Genomic DNA, 6,000 nt, shown 5'->3' with positions numbered 1-6,000 from the left:
ACATTCACCTCTTCAGTATAAGAGCCTTCCGCTTGCAATATTTTGATGGTGGTAATTGGTATATACACACACATACACACACAGAGAAAATGTACGTGTTGGTACAAAATACACGCATACAACTGTACACACATGCAATAAAAACAAACAATATCGAAAATCTGTCAATACCTTCACATACCACTTCAGCTAAACAATAACGGTGCTCAGTCAATCCAGGACTGTCTTTCCAAATAACATCTACAGGGGAAACACCAGCAGTTTTTAAGAAACTAAGAAATATAGTAAAACATACAGAACATAAAAAAAAATATATATAACAATAATCCGCTGTCTGCTATAAAATCTGTGCAGCTAAAATCTCTAACAAAAAACAAAAAAACAACAAAAGACAATCAATCTAAGGCACATTGATGCAATACAACTTCTGAAAAAAGAAAAAAAAAAAGAAAGAAAAAAAAAGTATAGTAAACCTCAGCAAAAAAAATTAATGTTTCAACATCAACAGTTCTTTTAAATATCACAAACCTTCATCCGATTTAAAATACTTCTTCTTCAACAAAGAGGTTAGGAAATAATAGTACAGCATTTATGTCCCTTGTTCTCAAGACTAGGCCCAACACTTGGCTTATATCACAGATTGACATAAGTTTACATTTGAGCCAACAGCAAAGTGAGAGCTGTATTATCAATGGTTTCTCCAGTCAATGGGAAACCATTTACAGCTTAGTCTTTTGTGAAGGGCTATGACTCTCAAACTAGGAGGCAAAATTGCACTGGCTCTTAGTGCTGCAGCCTTGTGGGCTTAGTTGGCCTTTGGGAACCATCCCAACGCTGACTGTCCTAAAACCCTCTTGGCCGAGAGAGTGGGGATGTACTTGGGCAAGACGCTCTCCACTATAATCAAATTCTAGCTCAAATAGTCCGAACAGCAGTTGCCTCCTCTGATGTTCTGATGGTCATAGTTGGACACGACTGACTATTATATATATATATCTGAAGTCTTAAACAGAAGCATCTTCCATGTTTGTGTGTCAAGTTGTCAAAGCGTACGGCCTGACCCATATACGTTATACCACATCTACTCTCGAGAGAAATTTAAAAAAAAAAAAAATCAACCATATCTCTGACCAATGCACAGACCCAACACTTCCCAATAAACATGGAGATTGTGTGTGAATGACTGGTGCGAAAGCGCTTTGATTTGTCTCTGCACAAGATTCAGCGCTATATAAATACCATTATTATTATTATTAGATTAACAAATCACGAAATATCACTTTAGAGTGGAAAGAGTAAAACTGAATACCGAAGTGACAAACACTTCTTCTTCTCGTCATAAATCACAAACACATAAGTTAAAAGAAAAATATATCAATAAAATAGATCTTATTCTAAACTATCAAAAGCATAAAAACAAGCACCATAAAATAAAAATAAAAATTCTTCATCAAATTTTGATTAATAAGCCACAAAATGTATGCATTATAAAATCATGACTAGCAGCGTAGGTATATATATATATATATATATATATCACTGATTTTTTTCAATCTCAGTGAGCCAAACCGAAGACGATTGTCATTTGAAATGTGTTTGCCTCTTTTCTCTCATTGTTTTTTTTCCTGTCCATTTTGGTTTAATTCAGCACCTCGAAAGTCAGAATTTAAAAAAAAATCTAAGTTAGCTGAAGATGAAAAAACAACAACAACAACAAGAAGTAATAAATGAACAAAGCAAAAAATGATACAAAAATCATCACACTGGCAAATACACATTGCAAAGATATGTAGTCAACCCAAGCAAGTGATCACACAATCACATCCATTTTTTTGTCTATTACTTTTCTCCCTCTACCCCATTTCTCTCTCTTGTGCATTCATGTGTGTGTGTGTGTGTGTGTGTGTGTGTGTGTGTGTGCGCGCGCATGCATGTATGTGTGTGTATGCATGCATGCATGTATGCATGCATGCATGTGTGTGTGTGTGTGTGTGTGTGTGTGTGTGTGTGAGTGCGCATATGCATGCATGTATAAGACATCAGCAGCACATTCAAGGCAAATTACAAGTCTAATATATAGACTTCGTTTAAATGCTTTTCGTACAAAATTTTCTAAAAATATAAAATGTATATGTGGTAAGCAAATAACTGTAAGCCATCTGCTCATTCATTGTCCGAGCATAAGAAAGTTAATTCCAAAAAGATGTAGTTTATGACTTTTCTTCCAATATTTCATTAGCCACTGAAAAGATTTTGAATGATTATTCATTGCCTCCAGTTGGTATCCTCCTTTGATGTATTATAATTAATGTTGTTATTTATATTTACATTGTTGTAGGTTAATACTTGTTGATATGCATATACATATTCTCCTTCCCATGACACCTCATTCAATACACACCACAACCTCTTTAGACTTTTTCTTATATTTTTCTTCTGATACATAACATGAACACTTTTCTACACTAATATTCACATGCACTCCCTTTCCTTTATCCACTACTTTCCTCCTTTCCGTCTAAAAACACTTATAGTGAATAGACGTTAAACTGAAGAAAATAAGACACGATGTTCACACTCAGTTGCAAGTTTGAATCATGAACACACGACACGACGTTAAACAGCGTTTTCGCTGCCCATCTTAACCTTTTATTGTCCCTCTGGTGGTGTTGGTGTAGCGTAGTGACAGGCACAACAGCCGAGTGGTTAAAGCATTGGATTTCCAATCCAAGGGACCAGGCTTCGAATCCTGCTCACGACGCCTGGTGTGTAAAGTTGAGATTTTTTTTTTTTTTTTTTTCCCCAATCTGCCAGGTCAACAGATGTACAGACCTGCAAGTGCCTGAACCCCCTCTGTGTGTAATACGCATACAAAAGATCAAATACGCGCACACACACACACACACACGCACACACACAGTAATTCCCCCCCACCCCCTCGATTTTTTTCCTTCCCTCGTCTAATATCACTTACAGTGAAAAGACGTTAAACTAAAGAACGAACACACACACACACACACACACACACACACACCACAAATCCCCCACAAAACAAAAACCAAATGCATACTGGCACACCAAATATCTCATAATGAAAACGAAAACAGTCGATGCCTGCACAACCTAGTGGCGTGGGTGGAGGGTGGATGGATGGGTGGGTGGGTGGGTGGGTGGGGATGCCTACAACCTGACAACAGCTGATGGGGTTGGTGGTGGCGGTGGCGGTGGTGGTTTGGGTGGTGGGGGGGGGGGGAGGCGGGTGGGAGAGGTTGTTAACTGGTTGTGATGAGGGTTGACAGAAACAGGAGAAAATTTCGGTAATGATTTATTTTTATCTATCACTGTTGCTTACAGCTCAGCAGACCACTCGTGGCCATATCAGAACAGAAAACACTTCCTGAAAACGGAGTATGGCTGCCTACATGGCAGGGTAAAACGGTCATACACCACATAAAAACCCACTCGTACACACGAGTGAACGTCAGGAGCTACAGCTCATAAACGTAAAAAAAAAATTAAAAAAAAAAAAAATTACTGCTGAACCTGTATAACCAAAAGAAAAAAAAACAACAACCCAACAACAAAGTACATTACACTCTGTGTAGCTTATTCAAGACTGAAAGGCTATGCCAGTCTTGAATTAAAGCTGACTTGTGTTTGCACATTTCTTCTGTCATTGCTGCTGTGTGCACACGTCAAATGATCAGTATAAGGCCAAGCCAGGTGCTTCCTTTTTTTGAGGAAGTGTCTACGTTTGTTCCAATGTACATTTCATCTACCTGTGTGCTAGCTGAATCGGAAGCATAACCAGCACTGACTTGGAAGTTGTGTTCCTTGTAAATGGAGAGAGAATTGCCGCTCTTTATTGTCGATTAATCATTATATTCTCCTGGTGCCAGTTACATTGCTCGGTTCTAACTTTTTGACAGTTACACGTGACTAAACGCCTACGCTGACCAAACTACACCAGTGGTCAGTTCTTCCATACTACACGCAGTTAGTAGCGGGTTACGACCATACAAGGCTCTTCCGTCCGAGCAATGCAGCTGGCTCCTGGCCTCACTGTTCCTTCATTTCAAGCACAGTCACTCTCATGGACATAAGAGGACATGCTTCTGATGCTGACCATTCCCGTAATTTTTTTTTCCCTCCACGGCATTATTTAAAAAAAAAAAAAAAAAAATTCAAAAGCAACACACTTGCCCATTGCACACAAACAGAACACAACATAAGTTTCAGTTTCGACTTTCTCAGGGAGATATCGCTGTGTTCGGACAAATCCATACATGCTGCACAACATCTGACAGGCAGCTGCCTGACCAGCAACACAACACAAGGCGCTGGTCAGGCTTGGAGTGCATGCCTTCATCTTTGCGTACCCATCAGAGCGGAGCTTTGCCAGAGGACAACACTTTTGTCGCCATGGGCTCTTTATCAGCGCACCAAGTGTGTGAGCTGCACATGGGTCCTTGGTTTATCGTCTCATCTGAATGACTAGATGCATCATCATCATCATCATCATCATCACCATCATCATCATCGAAATACAGAAAAAAAAAAATGTGTCAAATCCTGGGGGACAAAAAAAAAAAGACAAAAAAAGACCAACACTTGTAAAACTGGAGTACCAAGCTATACATACAACCTAGCTTTTGTCAAAGCCATATTATGTCACCCTGACAACATGTAACTGTATGATAAAAAAAAAACAAAAAAAAAAAAAAAAAACCAACAAAAAACAAAACTGGAGCTCAACAAAAATAAAGCAGGATTATGTTTTGTAAGTTTTGTCAAATAATTTTAACCTCATAGTCAGATCATTTATAACAAAAAAAAAAAATTAAGCAGAATTATGTCACTGTCAGATCATTTATTACAAAAATAGAGCAAAATTATTCTCCATACAATCATTTCAACGTCACAGTCAGATCTTTCGTGACAAAAATTATGCAAAATTATGTTTTGTACAATCATTTCAATCTCAAAGTCAGATCCTTTAGTTCTTCTTTTAATTCAACCACATCTTCATATCATTAATTTATTCCTTCTTTAATTCCAGTCGTTATCAGGCACGCTGTTTAATCACTTTGTTTATATTTTTTTTCGCATTTACTGGCTCCAACTTACATTCAAAGTATAAAAAAAAAAAAACCAACAACAAAAAACAACCACTATATATTGCATATGAGAGCATGAATTAATTACATTTAAATATACCTGTTTTAAGCATGTTTATAATTGCAAACGGGATCTATAGTGCCGTATAAATATGCATTTTATTAATACTTTTACTGTTGTTATTGTCATAATTTGTCATCTGAACTTTCATTCACAAACATGCACTGCACTGTCCTTTATCTTTGACAGGAAACCCGACTCGCTTATACAACATCGATTTCATTTTCAAAGCTTCATTCATTCTCTGTCGACTGAAAAACTAATTTCGATTGATGATGAGCATCATTAATATTTACATGCATAGATTTCACTTACACTAAAAAAAAAATAAAAAAATAAAAATTTCAAAATCAAACAAAAAAAATCCCCAACAACAACGAAAAAAAACCAACACCACCAAACAATTAAAAAATCAATTCAAATTTCATTCTCAAACGGACTCAAATCTCCAGTTGTTCTGATTCTCACAACGGCAGGATCTTCATTTGTTCGATATTCTGAAAGGGCATACAAAATAAAAAAAATAAAAAAATTGTCAAAAAATATATTTTTCAAAAGTTCAAACAAACTTCATTCTCAAATTGACCCAGTCTCCATTTGTTTCAAGTCTCACAGTGGCAGATTCTCCATTTGTTCAACATTCTGAATGGGAATAAAAAATTTTTTTTTTTAAATCACCCAAAAAAACAACAATACAGTAAAAAAACAAACCAACAACATATAACCACTAATGGATGAAGTCAAACTTGGAAAAGAATGTGGATATCAAAAGTAAGGTCCATGCCCTGATATGCCCCTTTTTTTTTTTTTTTTTTTTGCATT

This window comes from Babylonia areolata, chromosome 33 (genome assembly GCF_041734735.1).
Source record: "Babylonia areolata isolate BAREFJ2019XMU chromosome 33, ASM4173473v1, whole genome shotgun sequence".
In the NCBI taxonomy this organism is placed as follows: Eukaryota; Metazoa; Mollusca; class Gastropoda; order Neogastropoda; family Buccinidae; genus Babylonia; species Babylonia areolata.
This window is presented reverse-complemented; position numbering follows the sequence as displayed.